Source organism: Pristis pectinata, chromosome 1, assembly GCF_009764475.1.
Source record: "Pristis pectinata isolate sPriPec2 chromosome 1, sPriPec2.1.pri, whole genome shotgun sequence".
NCBI classification, from domain to species: Eukaryota; Metazoa; Chordata; class Chondrichthyes; order Rhinopristiformes; family Pristidae; genus Pristis; species Pristis pectinata.
In genome coordinates, this window is record NC_067405.1 from 16,686,955 (window position 1) to 16,707,753 (window position 20,799).

At 41.9% G+C, this 20,799-nt stretch overlaps 1 protein-coding gene across 2 annotated transcripts in view; it reads left to right on the forward strand.

Moving 5' to 3' along the window:
* The first annotated feature begins 604 nt into the window (after positions 1-604).
* The window catches only part of gli2a (GLI family zinc finger 2a), a 374,584-nt gene continuing 354,389 nt past the window's right edge, over positions 605-20,799 (forward strand). For both annotated transcript variants that reach the window (XM_052013099.1, XM_052013121.1), the window contains exon 1: positions 605-1,014. The gene's annotated coding sequence lies outside the window, so the exon portion shown is untranslated. The remainder of the gene's footprint in view (positions 1,015-20,799) is intronic.

Consider the following 20,799-nt stretch of genomic DNA (forward strand, 5'->3'; position numbering starts at 1 on the left):
AACTTCGAAAATATAGATTTCAATATGTTGGCCTAAAAAAGAAAACTTATTAGCCCCCAAAACAAAACAAAAATCAGTGCAAAGTAATTATAATGACAAAATAATTTAGATGGATGGTGATCAGTGTTGAGATCGAACTAAAATCTCATTCCAGAGTTGTATGAATTATTTAGAAAGAATATCAAACATTGGAAAAATGCATTGCTCTGAAGGTATGAGGCAAATTTATGGGATAACTTATGTTGGTCGGCATTCTTGCATCATGTAAAAGTTTGCAGGAAAAATAAAGTTTTGAGAAAATAAGACCCCAAGTTTGACATTCAGAAGACGCAGCTTGGAAGAAGGCGAAGAGCAAAGTGCAGGAAAGTAGCTTGAAGGAATCTCTCACAAATCCATTCCCGGGTTTCTGAAACTCCGTCTTTGGCAACGAATTGCTCCTGAGTAACAAATGATTGGGACTCACCAGGGGAGAAAGAGGGAGAGGATCAAATCAGACACACACACACACACACACACTATTTCAGTGACTGCTTTTTCTGATCAGAGCTGCGAGCTAGTAGGACAGAGAGAGAGAGGGGGGGACAGAGAAAGAAAGGAGAAAAGTTTGGGAATTGCCCTCCCTCTCCGCGAGCTGAGCTGAGAGGAAAGTCTTTTTCTTCCGCGTGTATCTTGTCCAAGGAATCACGGCGCAGGCAGACACGCCAGCAGCGGTCTCAACTCGTCAAAGTCCGCCACTGAATTCAGTCCTTAAAAGCGCACACTCTCCCAGAGACTGGCTCCCGGATTTCTTCGGTGCACTTCAGACCTTTTGGGAGCTTTACTTTTGACGTGTGGAATTTTGTTTCTTGGCAGCCTGTTTTCGCTGATAACGGTTTCAGTAGTTTTCTTTTTAAAGAATCTTCTATATGTGAGGTTATTTTTGGGTTTTTTTTTTGCATAGTTATTTCTTGCAGTTTGAAGCCTTTCAGCCAAGTACACGGATCAGATTACCCCAAAATCTTCACTGCTAACCAGGTAAAGTTTTGCACTCCCCCCCCCCCCCACTTTAAGGATTCGAGTTCTGTGCGATACCTGTCTGTCTTTATTAACTACAAGTCACACCTAATTGCTGCAACTTACTACATTTTGCTTCTGTTCTTTTCTAAACTTTTGCCTCTTGTTGACTGATTGGGGGTGGGGAGAGGAATTGTGATTCTCAGTAAACTATGACTCTTCGGGGGGGGGGGGGGGGAACAGCTTCAAAAAGTTTACAAACAAATTGCCCTTCGTTCTTGTTCCTTTTCCAACCGCTGCCTTCTTTTGTCCTGATTACCTTTTATGGAATTCCAAATATTTTTTCGTTCTTTGCAACCTGATCCCATTTTTTGACGAGTATTTTGTTGAGTGTCGGGCGCCAGTCTCATTAAGGAGTTTGGAGGTGGGGGTCGGGAAAGTGTGTCTCTCTCTCCTAAGCTTCATGGACTCGGGTCCGTGTGGAGCGGAAGGCTCACTGGAAGGAGGGAAATGTTCGATGGGTCACTCCAGTCACTTTATTTTTTGTTGTCAGTCTCTTTGCTGATTCCACCTCTGGGTATAATGTTGTTTCACGCAAATATTAATTGCTATTCTTGCATAGCTTGATGAGGAGGCGCCTTTATATGTTTCTAAGGGGGTTCTATATTGCAACTTTTAAAGCCCAAATTTCATCCAAGCCTTCTGCTCCCACCGCTGAACTGGGAGTTTTGCGTTACGTGAAGCTCATAACAAATTCATTTCCCAACAGGAGTAAAACTATTTTAATTATCCATTTTCCCATCTTGTACTGGAATTAATTCTAGGTCTTGGCAACACTTTACTAGAGCAAACCGATTTGAACTGCACGCTTTCTTAAAATCGAACGATCCGGGTTTGCAGCTGCAAAAGTATGCTGTTTCTTCTTTCTGGCCGTACAAGCTGGTGCTTTTTTTCCCCCCTTGAGTTGGGGAACAAAACTTCGCCGCACTGATTTGACCTTAAAGGGACAGTGCTGCCTGAAAATAGCCGAAAGATGATTGCTGACTGTATATCTGTGAAGATACTACTTCAGTACTCCAACGCAGAATAATGTCAATGCAATAACTGTAATATACGTTGTTTCTGTGTATGTGGACATATTTACATACATTTATTTAACTGATATAAGACAGGGCAGGATAGTAGCTGGCTATGTCCTCCAGTGCAGTCTGAGATGCTCACAGGGTATTGTTAAAATTCTTTGTGGTCTTTTGAGAAATGGTCTCAGTCCAATTATGGAGGCACATAATGATACTCATAAGGCTGCCAGAACTTTTACTTTTAAGATATCTGTGTTTTGAGGGAAAAAAAACTTTTGGATTAATTGCATGAAAGCTTTTTTTCTAGAAACTTTGTAATCTTGAAATTATCCAACTGCTTCCATTTTATTGGCATCAGTTTGAATTGCTGTAAGGCATCTGTGGTTTTCCAAATGTGCTTTTTTTGTGTGTGCAGTTTAAGCTTGCAGGGAAAACATTCAAGACTGCATTGCCTTTTTAAGGTTAAAGTAGTATTTTAATAAAGCTGTATTGGGGTGTATGTGTAGTATGAGGTTTTTAAGCAAGCACTCAGTCTGCATGAACATTGAAAGAAATTACTACTGTATTATGTACAGATATGGTTGTCTGAATTACAATTACATTTTCTTGGATCATTCTGCGACGTAAGGCCAATTTGAATTGGAAATTCTATAAAGTCAAATAACATGAAACATGCAGAGCCATCTTGCTTCTTTACTCTTAATCAGCTTGTTCTGTTGAAAGTATACAGTTAACTGGAATTTGGTTAATTAGCTAACTGGCAGTTCACTTCTCACAGAGTCATCAGGCAATAGTGTATAAAAAATTACCCTTGATACCAGTGTTTACTCTTGTTTACAATTTGTGATGTATTTTTTCTTAAAGTTTATGGTGTATTTGAAGCAATTTGCATGACTGGTGGTTCTTAATGCCACAGAAGTATTTTAAATACTCACAGTTTCAACATGTGGAAAGATTGGTTTAATTATCTTGCAAGCCCAAAAAGGTTCATTTTTTTTCAGTAATGTATATTTAGTCTTCAGTAAATCCCCCTTTACCTCTTCTGCTTGATCTGCAGTTTATGTGTTGTCACATCTTACGGTTATTTAGGAAGATTAGTACTAGCAAGCCTTATTGGTGTCCAGCACAGACTTGATGAACTGAATGGTCCCCTCATTGCCATAATGAATCTTTGATCCAAAGCAAGCTGCTATAGCGACTGAGTGGCTCTTTTAAATGGCATTCTTGCATATTTAAAAGTAGTATTCCCAAGTACCCTGAAAGCTGGACTCATAGTGTTACATTGATCAAGAGAAAAGTAATGAATTCTACCATGACATCTGGGGAATGAAAATCTAAGTAATTAAATCAATGTGGAATGAAAAGCTTTTGTCAGTACAATAACCATGAAGCTACCAGATTGTTAAAAATTAATATCCTTCAAGAAAGGACATCTATCAACCTTAGTTGGGCCTATCATGTGACTCCAGATCTACAGCAGGATGGTTGATTCTCAACTGGCCTCCAAAATAATGCAACAATATTATTTGGGAAGGGCAATACTGTAAATAATGGCTATGCACGTGTCCCCAAAAGAAGTGATACCAATTTTGGGAGTGCTATGGGTATACAGCGGACAGAGAACTAAAGGTGAAAGATCCAGGAGATGAAAGCACACCATGTTGGAGGGCACACAGGCATCATTTCTAATTGCTAAGTCTGTCTGGGCAAACTCTTAACTGGTTACTGAGTCATTACAATCATTGGCATGCGCTGCTAAAGGTGCACAAAATTGCCCTTATCGATTGTCTTGTGGACTTACTTACAAGGTGAAGGACAAATGAATGATAGAAAAATAGGGGGCTATGTGGGAGGGAAGGGTTAGATAGATCTCAGAGCAGGATAAAATGTCGGCACAACGTTGTGGGCTGAAGGGCCTGTACTGTGCTGTAGTGTTCTATGTTCTAAATCATCTGTGGACTTCAGTTTTATTGTTCTATGAACTTAGAACTTAAATTTACCATGTAATTCACATCAGGAGGCTAGGAATCTAATGGCACAGTGAAAACTGTTTGAACATATTCTGGAGAACAGATGTACTCACATATACATGAGTGATGTAGTCACCTAACCCAGCATGGGGGTATGCTGACTGCCACTGGCACTGGAGGTGTGGTGACAGTCACAGGCACTGTAAATATGTTGACTGACTCTGGCACTGGGGTTGTGGTGACTGCCACTGGCATTCTGGAACAGATGACTAACATTGGGTTGGCAATGTGCCGAATGACACTGGTATGGAGTGTGGAGAATGACATCCACACTGGGGGTGTGGTGACTGACACTAAATTGGACATAGACTGAATTACAGAAGGATGGGGACATCGTGATTGACACATTGAAGAAGTGGTGACTGTTGCTATGATGGGGATGTGATGATTGCGACTGCCACTGGGAATGTACTGTCTAGCACCAGCATTGGTGATGCAGTGACTGACGCTAATACCAGGGGTGTGGTCTCTGACATTAGCAGTGGGAATGTGGTACCTGACGCTTGGATGGGGATGTGGGGAGTGATGTTTGGATGAGGATGTGGTGACAGAAACTAGCACTGACGATGTGGTCCCTGACACTAACACAATGGAGACACAAGAGACTGCAGATGCTGGAATCTGGAGCAACAAACAATCTGCTGGAGGAACTCAGCAGGCTGAGCAGCATCTGTGGGAGGAAAGGAATTGTCGACATTTCGGGTTGAAACCCCGCATCGAGTTCTTCCAGCACATCATTTGTTGCTAACATAATGGATACGGTGGCTGATAGCAGCAGTGGTGATGTAATGAATGACAGTAGCACTGGTGATGTGGTGACTGTTGGTAGGATGGGGCTGAGCTCGGGTGGAAGTATGGTGACTGGCACTGGAGCTGGGGACGTGATGACTGATGCGGGCACCTGGAATGTGATGACTGTCACTTGGATTGGGGATATGGTCCCTGTGGTGCTGGGGATTTGTTGCTGACATCATCTATATTGATGTGTTTTTGCACATTAACAGTGGTCACTAGGTCTGCAAATATTTTTAACATTGTACACAGACAGATCCAGTTACCCTTTTGCTAAAGTAACTTAAAGGATAATTTTGCAGATGATATTGCCCCTTACTGTATCTTAGGAATGAATTCATCACCATGATTAAGTGCTTGTAGGCAGTTTCTTTATCCAGAAAACCTTGATAAGTACATTAAGCTGTCATTCTGGGATGTTTTTGATATGAGCACCACTTATTTCTGGCTGTAGAAATTAGCATATGAGGTATATTTTGACAGTAAATAATGAAACCTACACTATCTGCACTTCCAGTGCACTAAACATAGTTGAGTATTTTGAATTTTATCTCTGATTATAAATATTCCAGAGTTTTACTTCCATTGTTGAGTAATACAATGGTTAATTTTCATATATCGTATAGCTCAATTGATTTTAAGTTCATTGCTTTTATCTAGAAACTATCATTGCTGGAATCTCTTTTAAGAAAAATGCTTTAACTAATTCATTGGAAATGTTGAGTGTTTAAAAATGACTGTTCACAATCCAAGATAGTGTAGGCATCTTCATTTTAATTATTTTCAGGCACATTGGAAAAGGTGATGTGATGTCTTTTTAATATCACTGGACCAGTTGACCCCTGGCTTTAAGCTTAACTCGTCTAAACATTCCATTTTTTTTCTTTTCAATCCAGTGCCTTTGATGCTTAATGACATGAGATTGCTCCAAAGAAAGTAATTGATAAGGTACTCTTTGACCATGATCAATGTAATTCCATCCTTGTTTTCCTTAGTCCCTCCACATCATTTAATATGACTCCATTGCCTGCTCTCCATATTAGTGTCCTCACTCTGTTTCCAAGTCTACAAGTCACAACAAGGTCAACAAACCAGAGTACCCCAAGAGTGAAATCAGTCCTGTTATCAGCTTATTTGTTTCCCCAGAATTATCATTTGTTGGCTTGGGATGAGGATCCAGCTGTATTTTTGTAATGGCCAATGAGTTTCCCCACCTTTAACTCTATAGCCATTTCATGTTTCTAGTGTTATCTATCCTAATAACCAGTTTTGGATGAGACAGAACTTCTTCAATGAAATATTGGGAAAACCAAAAACAGTTTATTTATTCCTCAATGAAAGTGATCTACCTACATCTGTCTGGAAAGTAATTAGGGATTTATTAATGTCAAAAAAATCCTTGTTGTTGAGGGATCCATTTGTGCCATTTGACGGACACTCTAGGAATATGTAGAATCATAGAAAGAAGCCATTCAGTCCATCAAGCCCATTCTAGTTCCACATTGAGCCATTCTGTCAGTCCCATTCTCCCGCTCCTTCCACATCCTCCTGCAAATGAATTTTTCTTAAGTGCCTATAAGATTCCCTTTCGTAAGCCTTGATTAATTCTATTTCCACCACCTTTAAATGCAGAAAATTCCAAGCCATGCCCAACCTCTGTGTAAAACAAAATTCTCACACCTGTGTGTGAAAGATTGCTTCTGAGATATTGTATTCTTTTTCCATGGGCTCTGATCCAGATTTTAGAGTGACGTGAACAATAAAGGCTGTCAGGTTATCCAACATGGGCAGCAACGACTTACAAAAACCAAATTGCAAGAGACATACTGAACGTTTTAATTTTTGCAAGGCTGAAAATAATGCAGTGCTATCCTTTCATTAGCAAAATAATTAAACAGTTCATCTATTGTGGAGATGAGGAGGAATCTGTTACCATGCATTGATAATGTCCATTAGCTTTGTGTGGGGTAAATAGAAGTAATGCAGAAGGGTAGAAGTGGCATTGGAGGGTATCTGAGTTGGCACGGTGCTGCTGAGTAACCTGAAGTGGGATTTAGAGAGCAGGGGCGATTTTAATTATTATTACAGCAATTATTTTTGATTTTGTCGTGAAACGCCCAATGGTTTCTGTGACTGTAGCTTCATAGAAAGTTATTTGGTGTGAGGGCTTGATGGCAGTGATTTGCATAAGAAGAAAGATTTAGTGTGGTTGCTATTGTGTTCAATGAAGAGTTCCAGCAGTCAGGCCAGAGGGAATGAAAAGACTGCAAAGAAATGATGGGCTATTCAGGTTTTTTCACAGCCTAAAGCTATGGTCATCTCCCTCTGAAATCGACGACCAGGATGTCACTTTCATCTTCAGGAACACCATTATGTTGCGTTTCTCACACATTCACTTTTGTCAGGGATTATTGATCAGATATTCTTTTTCTTCACTCCTGTGGAAACCTGTTGTTTTCCGTCTTAAAAGTTTAAATAGGACAAAACCCCAGAAACTTAATCTTGGGCTCTTTCGTACAATGGCACTAAAATCATTCTCAGCCTATTGGGTTAAATTGCAGTTAAGTTAAAGTATCACCGAGGAAAGGGGACCCTCATTTCGGGACACAGAGAACACTGTGTCACTCTTCCGATGCTTCTGAGAGAAAATGGTACGAGTTATGTAAATGTGAGTGTCTTTTATCAAAATATTTCTTTAAAATATTTATCTGTACAATATTTTCTGATGGACAAATTCTTTATTTGCTAAGTTTTGACACTTTGAATGCAGGTAATCTGAAAAGTGTGCATTCCAGTCCCACATGTCATGTGTAGTTAATATAACACCCTTAAGTTTTGTTAACTTTTGAATCATCTGACTTGCAGCTGAGGTGTTGCATTTCCTTTGCCTATTCAGCTAGTCCTTCACCCAAATTGGGAACTACGAAAAGTATCGAAATGGTCGAAAATGAACCTTCTTAGCTCAGATCCAGAATGCCGAAGATAGGAATTCCTCCGGAGGTTCTGAGTAGGGACATAGTAAAAGAACATGTTGGCAATTTCACTGAAAATGCACAGGGAATCTTCAAAAACAAGCTTATGGTGACGTACTCCTGTTTGTGTATGAATTCCTGCCTCAGCATTTTAGTGCCCCCATAATCTGTTCATTATTGGAGAAGCTATAATTAAAGTTTCGTAAAGTAACCGGCAGCACTTCAATGGCTGTGAAGTAGTTTGAGTCATCCCAATGTTATGAAAAGTGCTTCATAAATATAAGTTATTTTTTAATGCTGTGCATTCTACTTTTTAAAAACTGTTCATATGAACATTTGTGCTCGCTACCTTGGCTTGTGTGTCAAGCTTCCAGCAAAATGCAGGAGAGGAATTTACTGGCCGGCAGATGACCGAAGCATGCTATGCAGTGTGGCTTCACCACATTATTGTTTATGATATCCTTACAAGCAGCTGCCATGTGTCCTTATTACTGACAGTTCTCTCGACAAGTACCACATGAAAGGCCATCAGTTTTAAAGATCCAGATAACTCTCCACACAGCGTCTATCAACACAGTTCTTTGTGTTCAGGACAATGCAAGAAAGTCTGGCAGATCTTTCAGTTCCTGCTGTGGAGAGCTGTTTGGTTGCTGAAGTACACTTATGCTAACTTGAATTGATTTAACTTAAATGGCTGCTGGTGACCTTGAGTGGCAATGATTCCCTCATGTGTTGCAATGCAAAATGAAGGAATGGTGTATTTATTTAAATTTAAAATACACATCATTTACTGCAACCTCTTTCTGTTTTCTGTCACACTGGATTCTCTTATCTTCCCGATGGCTCATCAGATAATTGTGATGCCAAATCTGGGACTGAACCATAAGAATCCATCAGTTCCTGACTTTGGTCTATGCCCAAGTATCAGAAAGCATGCCTTTACTTCTGCTCATCCGGGAAGTTGAAATATTTAATCATGGTTTCAGTTTCTGATTGTTTTTCAGTGATATCCTCCAGGAATCACTCCCAGTCTTTCTAATCTCCTGCACTGCACTACTTTGAGATCTCTGCCCTGCTCTGATTCTGATCTCTTGATCAATCCCTAATTTACTTGCCCTCCATGCATTCAGATGCCAAGGCTCCTTGAAATTTGGAGTTTATTCCTAAATCTCTTCCTTTCATTTTAGCTCTCCCCTCATTCTATCTGCCTTTAGCTCTCATTCTTCCTTCAAGATGTGCTTTAAAACCTGCCGCTTTGAATGAGCTTTACGACATTGTGCCATTGTCTCACTATGTGACTCAGTGCTAAATTTTGTTTGGTATCACTCCTGTGAAGTGGTTTGTGTCATTAAAGGTGCCATATATTGTTGGAGTAATGCTTGTGTGTTTGTGGAAGGGTGCTTTCATGAGCATCCACTTAGGAAGTAGGTTTATTGTGCAAAAAAAAGTGAATTAATTCTGTTTCTTGGCATGTATTGAACCCTCAACCAATATCATTAAAGCAGATTATGTAATCATTAGCACGTTACTGTTTGTGGAAGTTTATTGATACGTTTCCCACTTGACTCCATTTCAAAATCATTTAATTGGATGTCCCAGACACTAAATAAATGCAGCTCTTGTCTTTAGATATGTTCCGTCAACAGTTACAATGTAGATTTCACTAATAAAATAAAGCAGAAATCAACAGTTACATCTTAGACCATGCAGGAAGTGGTTTACAATTTCTTGGACTTGAACACAGTCTGAATTCCCTCAACTGCTGCCCTTTTCAGCTGTGAAGAAAGAGTTATTGAATGATTTTGATTCAGTGCAGGTGTACAGGTTGTGCTGAGAAACTGAAGCTCTGTCCCCATGATTTCTGTTTTGTTTTCTTGGATTCTAGGGTCACTGCATCTTGCCCTAAGCTTTCTCGGTTGCTAATTCACTGAGAGCTTTTTCCAAATCTTGATGGCTGTTAGCAAATGTTTCCTCAGAAGCTGAAGGATAGGGAATTCTTTGGCAATCTCTGGTCATTTCAAAGACCAGATCTGTCTACTAGATTTCCCCCAGCTGACACTTATTTTCCAAAATCCTTTTGATTCTTCAAGGCTTGCAATGGCTTTGAATTTGCAGCAAACGTAGCCAGTTTAGGATGTCCAAGGAATGGTATGCTTTCTTCTGGAAGGGGTAATGGAGGGATGAGGGGGAGGCATTAATTTAGCTTCAGTGTTGCCTGAAGATTGCTGGAGTTTTTTATCCACTGACCGTGATCTTTCTAAGATCTGTGGCCATTATTCATAGATAGCACTGGAGAGTGAGCATCACCAATCAATTACATCATGGGGTGCATCATACCTGGAATCTGTTCAGTATAGGCTCCACAGCTTTTGAACTGCAGAGATATTGCAGTTTAAATCCATTTTATGGACCACTGCTGGAATCTTTTGGATTGTGGGGACATCATGACTGGACTGTAGGGACATCATGACTGGATTATAGGGACCAGAGTTGGAATCTACAGGGTTGTATGGATAAGATAAGTGGAATCTATTTGACTGAAAGAACATGACTGCTGGACTGTAGTGGAGTCTGCTGGATTGTAGTGAAATCACAGCTGGAGTCTGCTGGATTGTAGTGAAATCACAGCTGGAGTCTGCTGGATTGTAGTGAAATCACAGCTGGAGTCTGCTGGATTGTAGTGAAATCACAGCTGGAGTCTACTGGATTGTAGTGAAATCACAGCTGGAGTCTGCTGGATTGTAGTGAAATCTGCTGGATTGTAGTGAAATCACAGCTGGAGTCTGCTGGATTGTAATGAAATCATCTGGAGTCTGCTGGACTGTAGTGGAGTCGGCTGGACTGTAGTGAAATCACAGCTGGAGTCTGCTGAATTGTAGTGAAATCACAGCTGGAGTCTGCTGGATTGTAGTGAAATTAGCTGGAGTCTGCTGGACTGCAGTGGAGTCTGCTGGACTGTAGTGAAATCACAGCTGGAGTCTGCTGGATTGTAGTGAAATCAGCTGGAGTCTGCTGGACTGCAGTGGAGTCTGCTGGACTGCAGTGAAATCCCAGCTGGAGTCTGCTGGACTGCAGTGAAATCCCAGCTAGAATCTGCTTCTTTTTCTCAAAATAGCCTCATGTTTTTCAAATCCAAGTCAGAGGACTAGGCCTCAGCAAGCTGCCACATCCAAACACCGCACTGTCTACAGTTCAGCACTCTCACCATACTGCACGGGGAATTTGCTCAAACTTCTGATGCAGATGTGACCCCTGCAACTTCTTGATTCAGGGTCAAGAGTGCTCCCAGTGAGCTCAAGCTGAAATTCAGCAGCTTACAGCATTCGCAAAGCTCATCTTGTTCATTGGCTGATTCACTCTTTTGAATGTAACCTTTGCTTAATTGCATTTCACTACTGTCCTTCAGGAAATGCAGTCTGCCTTCTTTACCAGGTTTGAATTATATTTGACTCCACCTGCATCAACGTACCCGTTTTTATCTATATCCTGAATAACAGACAGCACCCACTGAAATGGCCTAACAAGCCATGTTCAGGAGGCAGTTAGGGCTGAACAATAACTGCTACCCTTGCCAGCAACATTCACATTGACTGAATAAATTATTTTTTTTTAATGAAATTCCAAGCAGAATAAATAAAATTGGATGGGATTCTTGCTTGTTGTCCAGTAGCCATTGTTGGATGTAAGTTGAAGATGGCAACACTTGCTATCCAACAGAAGTAATGGCCAGTATAATAAAGTACCTGGGCACAGCCCATCTGAATAGAATTGTACTTCTGTTTAAACTCAATACTTCATTTAAGGCAAAAAGTGAAGAAAAGTGGTGAGAAACTAACAATTGCCCCAAACCCTATACTTTACTAATGAGATCTCCTGGCCTTGTGCAATGTTAGCACTAGTTCATAAAATGCACTGTAAAATCTAATACAGTGCTACAAGAGAGGCTTTTACTATTCGTAAGTATTTGGATTATTTGCATCATTACCAGGATTATCTCAGCTGTTTTAAATTGCCAGGTTTGCACCAAATAAAGGCAATTACTTGGCAGGGCTGTTATATCTTTCCTTCTCAAAGAAACATCTCCATATTTTCCCCTACAAAATAACCACCCCCAGACCACTTCCATTCCTGTATTCCCTTTGCTGTGTTTTCTCTCCCTCTCCAGCCGATCCAAAGTTTCTAAGGGAGATCATTTCCCGGTCTCCAGTGAATTGGTTGCACACACACATTTGAAGTATCAATTCAAAAGCAGACAATTCGATAAATCAGTGAGCCAGTTGCGTTCTAACAGGATCCGCACTCTATCTGCAGGGGGTGAAATTCCATTCTATGCTTGAGCCTGCTATTGCATGTTCCAATTTTGATCAGCGGTGTGTCATTTTTCACCCAATGCATTGTAGCAAAAAACAGAAGGGTCTTGGAATAATAATGAAGATGGTAATGGCCACGCTTCTGGAACAAGATGCTTATCCAAGTACTTATTTATCGTGAGTTTGCTGCTGAGTTTCTAGAACAATTAAAGCAAATATATCAAATTTCATCACTGTTAGTGGTTTGCGTTATCAGTAGCGGCAGTGGCTGTTGTGCAGGTTTGTACAATGTTTACTCACTTCAGCTTGTAATAGAGCTAATATACTTTCCATCACTTTAGCCCCTCTTAACTAAGCCTACCCTGAATAGATTAACTTGTGCTGTCCTACTTCATCCCTATTCTTCAAGTGTTAGTTTAACCATTGTTGTTCTAATGTGGCAGTCATCATTGCCAAGTGCAGAACCTCTCCCCATTTGATGCTGGCATGTATGTTCTTTCATAAAGCCAATAAGATAAGATAAGATATCTTTTTTAGTCACTTGTACATCGAAACACACAGTGAAACGCATCTTTTGCATAGAGTGTTCTGGGGGCAGCCCGCAAGTGTCGCCACGCTTCCGGTGCCAACATAGCATGCCCACAATGTCCTAACCCGTACACCTTTGGAATGTGGGAGGAAACTGGAGCACCCGGAGGAAACCCACGCAGACACGGAGAATGTACAAACTCATACAAATATTTTTTCCAACAAACCTCTTTGGAAAAGAATGGGGATCAGGAACCCCTTTTAAGTGCTTGTTTCTACCCACTGGTAGCACCCACCCCCTCGTAGATGGACACCTTTGGGAAGCTGGTTTAACAAGCTGTGACACAAAGATGTCTGTCTATCAGGCTGTGTCCTCAGCACAGTTATTTACAGCTATGAAACTGGGTGATGTATTCCAAGGAGATTGAACATTATCCTTCCTCGAAGTCTCAGAAAAATCTTCAGAGTCACTTCAACAGATGACATCCTCCAGAGGGCTGCACTACACCCTGTGCAGACTATTCTGGGTGTTTCGAGGCATGTGGAGCTCATGCCTTTTGCTCATCTGACAAAATCTGTGCTCCGTGGTGAACTCAAAGACTGCCACAGTGCGCGGCTTGGATACAGTGACAAGGTTCAACGTGTCACACAACTGGGTGGATCTTGCTCACAACAACTCAGCCTGGAGCAGACACTGTGGAGGATCACACGAGGATCCCAGCTGAGACCACCCCCTGTCCCAGGCTAACAAAGATGCAGGGGGTGCTGCCGCCTCTGTCTGGTGACTGGACCTCTGGGTATAGTGGGAATTTTTGCCACTCATGCAATACGTTCTTCATGCCACTGCTAAACACCGTTAACTGCCTGATATTTCTGTGCCTTGTTTCATCTGTCAAATTGACTGACAATTTTCAACCCTTTGCTCCAGCTAAGGGCAGCCAACCTTTGTGTTTTGCAAGCTTTAGCCTCCCACTGCACTGTACTTTGTGCATATATCATTTTACTGTGTCTTGTACACTGCGTAACCATGGCTGTCATTCTGTGAGTGACCCTGGTTAGAATTAGGACAGGGGAGAGTGAGTAAGAGTGTTTCTTTGCCTCAGGATCTTTGATATTTTCCTCTCTTGGTTTGGTTGTTGCTCACCTCCTCTTGACACCTCCCTGGAAGTCTCAGAATTGGCAGTGCACTCAGCTCTAGATCATGTCTTTTATCAAAAGCAATCTCTGGAGCTAGGCAGCAATTCCTTTGTAGCTCCGACATCTGCTTGCACACTATCAAAAATGAAGTGCAGACCCAGAACTCAGTTGTGCTGCTTCTCACTGAATAATGAATGGATTTTGTTTGTCTGCTCGCTGTGATGGAGTTTTGTGGGGGGTGAAAAAAATCACTTTCAGATTTATGTGCAGGCCATGACTGTTGCACTGAAGTGCACAGATCCATTGGGGGAAGCCTTGGCTGAATCACTGACTCAAAGATGGCTGAGAAATTCCATTGCCTAGCAAAATTATGTACCTCTGACTGCAGGAATTCCTGTAATGTCAGTGAGTCCAGTCTGCTTCACATTGACCATTCTTATTCTGTAATACGTCAGGGCACTCCCATCTTACCTGATGAAGTATTATAAAGCAGAGAAGTTGTGTTAAACTTGTATGGAAGTTTGTATGGAGCACCCTTAAAGCATTGTGCAAAGTTCCAGAATGAATTTTACAAAAGGAATCCAGTATCACACAGGTAGAAGTCTCTCTGAGTATGAAATTGAAACATGACCCAGCAATGACCAATCTGACCATGATCCAAGGCCCAGCATTTAAACTTCTCCCCATTCCCAACCCAACTGGAGCTAACAATCATTGTAAGTACGTAAAATACTCTTAAACATGCTGCTCTTTTGTTTGAGGATGAAACACCAAATATTGACCAAGAACAGACAACAGATATGGCAATGCCAACCTGACCTGGATAAAGTACTGAGCTGGGTCCCACCTAACCAGTACCTGCATGTTTTATCAAATTATACATGCAATCTGACATGTAAAGTTGGATCTCATTGGGTTTGGATTACGTAGCTGGGATCTGTGCCAGGTAGGTTACAGTAGAGAGTTACAAACCTGAAACTCAGAGCTGAAAGTTTCTCGCTGCCAAGAATGGCTGAACAAGCTGAGGCTCTTTTCTTCAATAAAGGAATAAGAATGTGTTAAGATATTAGGAGAAGGCCATTTGGCCCCCTCAAGCCTGCTTCCCATTTAACAAGACTATGAGCGATCTTCCACAGCCCACATCATTTCCTGCCATTTTCCCTCTTGATTGATCTAGTACCCAGAAATCAACCGATCACTGCGTTTAACGCAATCAGTGACTGAGCCTCCACTGCCCTTCGGTGCACAGAATTCCAAAGATATGCCACCTTTGAATGAAGTAATTTCTCCTCATTTCCATCCTAAATCACCTACTCCTTATTTTGATGCAATGGGTTGATCTGTTTGGTATCTGACATGTATGAAGGGATTTAATAGGATGGAGATACAAGCAATTTATCGATAACAGGGGAGACCAAAATTAAGGGGCATATAGCAATAAGATCATGAGAAACTTCTTACCCAGACAGGGTAAGTTTCTTACTCAGAGGGTGGTTGATAGCTGGAATATGCTGCCAGAGGAGGTGGTGGAATCATATACAATTACCAGGTTTAAGGGGCATTTAGACAGATGCTTAAATAGACAAACTATGGAAGGATAAGGACCTAATGCGAACAAATGGGATTAGTGTAGGTGAGGAAAAAAGTCGGCATCGCACAGTGGGTTGAAGGGCCCATCTCTGTGCTGTGTGACTGATGGCACTGTAACTCTGAAGTAGATAGAAGTAAAACTTTTGGTCGCCTGGTGTGGTTGAGGCAAACAGTGCAGATTGTATTGAAGTATGTGAGGGAGAAAGGGTGAGAAGGATTGGATGAAGTTGAGGGAGGAAGATTGTATAAGCACCAGCATATACAATCTTGGCCAAACAGCCTGCTTTTATGCTGTTAACTCTGCACAAATCTCAGGAAAATTCCAGCTGATTTGTTTATTGAAATGGGGGTGGGGGGGCGTTGATGTAAGTGATTACAGTTGAATGATTCTCTCATTATATTTTGCAAGTTTTTCTCACATTTTCTAATTTGCTCCCATTCCCTACCTTTTTTCATTAGTTTTGTCAGACTTCAGCTGTGGCACAGTCGATCACTCTGACACTGAACTTTGTGGGTTCAAGTCCATGGTGCTTTAGTCCAAAGTCCAGGGAGTGTTGCACTGATGAGAGATGCTCTTCAGCAGAGATGTTCAGCTAAAGCTCCATGTATCAGTGTGGGTGGATGTGAAAGATCCTATTGTCTTTTTAACATAAGCAAAGGAGTTCTTCTATGTGCTAGCCAATATTTATCCCTAAAGGAAATGCTTTTAAGTAAATCCTTTATGTCATTGATTTCTTCATGACCATGATGTGTGCAAATTGACTGCCAGGGGTCCTACGCTTGCAACAGAGACTATACTTTGAAAGCACATAATTGGCTGTAAAGTGCTTTGGGATGTCCTGAGGTTGTGAAGGACACTATATAAATGCAGCTCGATCCACATGTCATCCAACAGCTGTGAAACTCAATAGGAAGACCTTTGAAGAGCTAATTTCTTGGAGACATATGAAGGGTGTGACTTGGCTTGTGTTTCCTTTTGTCTCTCCCTCATCCCCCGCAGGTCCCTCAAGTTGTCCTGGCTCTGACTGGGGCCTTTCCACAAGGGAATGGTCAGCATCCTCTCCACTTCACTGAGAGCCTTTGCTGATCATGCTTTTAAGGCAACAGATACTGCCTAAAAAAGTTTCTAACTGATGGAGGGCCGGCCACACGCCAGAACCAATCCTTGGAACGCAGTTTTAAATTTCCCATGTGTTAGCAGGTGACGTGACAATTTTTCTCTTTTGTTTGTTTAATGTCACAGGCTGTAAGATCGCAGGCCGTGGCACCAGAAAGTGTGATGTTACAAAAAGATGTTTTTCTTAACGCAGATTGACTACCCGTGACAGTTGGATCAAATTGAAAACAGAGTACAGTATAAATATTTGTGAACTAAAATGCAGCCAGACCTTAAGCTCCATGGTGACAAGCTGGAGGATGAACTATGTATGTGTAGCCAGAGAATGCAACAAGCCAGCATGTGTTTCTCAGTACCTCTCCCCGTGACACACATGGAGCGTAGGATTGCCTCTTGTGTTTGGAAAAGGGGCAGTCTGGTTTGTTTTGGGTGGGTTACCTGGAAATTTCTAAAATGTCATAAGATAAGATAAGATATCTTTATTAGTCACACGTACATTGAAACACACAGTGAAATGTATCTTTTTGCGTAGAGTGTTCTGGGGGCAGCCCGCAAGTGTCGCCATGCTTCTGGCGCCAACATAGCACGCCGACAACTTCCTAACCCGTACGTCTTTGGAATGTGGGAGGAAACCGGAGCACCCGGAGGAAACCCACGCAGACATGGGGGGGAACGTACAAACTCCTTACAGACAGCGGCTGGAATTGAACCCAGGTTGCTGGCGCTGTAATAGCACTGCACTAACCGCTACACTACTGCGCAACTGGCACAAAACATTTGCTTGTTTTAAAGTGTAGCCCTCATTTTCTTTTACCCCTGGGTCTTGTGACATGGGCCAGCTATTTGGAACTGTAAGGTATTCAAGGACCTGTTCCCCTCATTAGCAGAACGAATCTCAAGCTGACCCCTCCTCTCTCCCCAAACCAACACATCTTCATCCTCTTCATCCCCTCCTCTTCATCCACTCCTCATAACCCCTGCCATTCATTGCTGAAGAAGTGTATTTGTAAAGGACTAAAACAATGTTGGTCGATGTTATGTTTGATGCCTGATATGTAAAGAATTCGTTACAGTGCAAACGTCACCTCTCCTATTTGGTTCCATTTTCCAACTCCTGGCCCCAAGATTATTGTCGTCAAGAAAGAGGTTTCAAGGCAGATTAGGAACCTAAATAAATTCCTGGCTATCTTTTTGAATGCAGGCTCTTTCAGAATTTAAATTAAAATCAACCGTGATTTGATGACTTTCTTAAGAGGGGCTGGGGCAGAGTGCTTTAGTTTGTTAACATTCTCCTTCTTGTTGCAATCCTTCGTATGCAGAACTTTCTCATTAGTTTCAAAGGGGTTGCTTTTAGGCCGTGGGCTGATGTAATTCGAGCCTGCTGTGATGCATCACTATTCCTTCTTTAACTGCTGTAATTGGCAGCTCACTAAAGTCATTGTTCTTGGACTTTATACAGTTCGACAGATCACATCCATAAAACAGTGGTAACTTTCCCCTTCCTGCTCTCCAGAGTGGAGTCTTATGTTGTGGAAACATCTGTTAGACATTCAGGGAGCTCGAGGAGCTCTCACACAGGATATTGCTGTTATTTATAGGAGGTGCAGTTGGTTCCAAAGACCACCTTCTGCTTGCTGTTCACAAACTTCCCTCCTTTCTCATGGCAGGCAACAAAACACGGGCTTCAGGCTTTTTTTTATGCTCGCTGAACAGAAAGAATACGCTTAACCCGTCTACTGGTCAAGAATGATTAGGATTATGCAGCAGTGTAAGAAGGGGCTGGGGTTATGTTCCATTGTATCAGGCACCCAACTGGGCCAACAGTATGTGCATCCCTAGCCCAACCCACACCACCACCCCCCATCCCCCCCATATCTCACTCTCGCTCTCGCTCTCCCCTGTCTCTCTCTGTCTCTGTCTCTGTCTCTGTCTCTGTCTCTCTCTCTCTCTCTCTCTCTGCTCTCTCTGTCTCTGCTCTCTCTCTCTCTGCGATGACATAGTTTAGATTTCACTAGTCATCAACCCTAGGATTAAGGATAACTGATGTTGAATGTTTTAAAGTAAAATGAATTCTTGCTACTACAAAGAGGAATTTAAATTTTGGTTCATCAGATAGAAAGAAATTAACAGATTTTTCAGAGTCTAATTTCCCTTTTTATTAAGCAGGAATAAAGCCTGAAGAAAAACTAAGTAACCATGGGGAAGTTTTTTTTTATATGGGGGAGGACAGAGGGATCAATGTGAGGTATCTTTGAAGAGAGTGGGATTGGATTAGAGCTGCAGTTTGTGACTGGCTGATTGAGGTATTATTAGTTGCTGAAGATCTTTTTTGTTCTTTCTCCGAGGAATCCTTTTCAATTGGTATGATAACTTTTTTTCCTGGGCAAATATTTCTTCAAGGAGCCTCAGTATTTTTTGATAAATATTTGGCAAGCTTTTTATTTATAGAGTCATCCAACAGGGAGACAGGCTCTTTGGCCCATTATGCCGGTGCATGCCATCTGCTTATCTATACTAGTCCCATGTCCCAGGACTTGGCCTGTAGCCTTCAATGGAATGGTGTTTAAAGTGCTTATCTAAATACTTCTTAAATGCTGTGAGAAGACCTGCCTCCACCACCCCCTCAGGAAGTGAGATCCAGATTTTAATCACCCTCTGGGTGAAAAAAATCCTCAATTTCTATTTAAATCTCCTATATCTTAAATAAAATCTATGCCCACTGTTCATAGACACCACTGTTAAGAGGAGATGTTTTGTATGCTCTGTCAGTTCCCCCTTAGTCTTCTCTGTTCTAAAGAAAACAAACCCACCTATCCAATCTCTCCGCAAACCAACAGACTGCAATCAGTGAGGATAGGCAGCAACACCTCTGCCCCGATTATTTTCAACATTGATACCCCACAAGGCTGCATCTTCAGCCCCCTACTCTACTGCCCATATACTCATGGCTCCATGGCCATAACTCCATCTACAAGTTTCAGATTATACCACCATAGTGGGCCGTATCTCAAATAACGATAAGTGGGAGTACAGGAAGGAGATAGTCATGACAACAACCTTTCCCTCAATGTCAGCAAAACAAAAGAGCTGGTCATTGACTTCAGATGCTCCTGTTTACGTCAATGGTGCTGAGGTTGAGGGGGTTGGGAACATCACCAATAGCCTGTCCTGGTCCAACCACATAGACACCACAGCCAAAAAAGCTTACCGGCACCTCTACTTCCTCAGGAGGCTAAACAAATTTGGCATGTCCCCGTCAACCCTCACCAATTTTTATTGATGCATCATAGAAAGCATTGTATCTGGATGCATCACGGCTTAGTGTGGCAACTGCTCTGCCTGTGACCGCAAGAAACTGCGGAGAGTTGTGGACACAGCTCAGCACATCATGGAAACCAGCCTCTCCTCCATGGACTCTGTCTATACTTCTCTCTGCCTCGATAAAGCAGCCAGTGTAATCAAAAACCCCACCCACCCTGGACATTCTCTCTTCTCCCCTCTCCCATCAGGTAGAAGATACAAAAGCCTGAAAGCACGTTCCATCAGGCTCAACCACAGCTTCTACCCTGCTATTAAAGGACTATTGAATGGTTCCCTAGTATGATAAGATGGACTCTTGAACCCACAATCTACCTGGTTATGACCTTGCACTTTATTGTTTACCTGCACTGCACTTTCTATGCAGCTGTTATACTTTATTCTCCATTCTGTTATTGTTTTACCCTGTACTACCTTGATATACTGTGTAATGAATTGATCTGTTAGAACAGTATGCAAGACAAGTTTATCACTGTACCTCAGTGCATGTGACAATAATAAACCAAGTCCAATTCTTCATAGCTGAAACGCTCCATCCCAGGCAATATTCTGGTGAAACTCCTCTGCAGCCTCTCCAGTGCAACCATATCCTTCTAATAATGTAGTGACCAGAACTGTATAGAATACTCCAGCTGTGGCCTAATCAATGTTTATATGTTGTACATAATATCCTTGCTCTCATTCTCTGCCACAGATAATGAAGAAAAGAATCCCACATGCCTTCTTAAACAGCTTACAATCCTCCCCAGGTTATGAACACCCAACATGTACAGCCCGTACACACGAGCAGGCATTTGGAAGTCCAGCAGGATGGGTCTGTCAGCTTCTGTGGGGCTGCAGGCATCTTCCGCTGCCTGGGAACTAGGTTCGTGGCTGCATTTCCTACTTGCAAACTGTCCGGGTTACGAACAGCTCACAGGAATGGAACCCTGC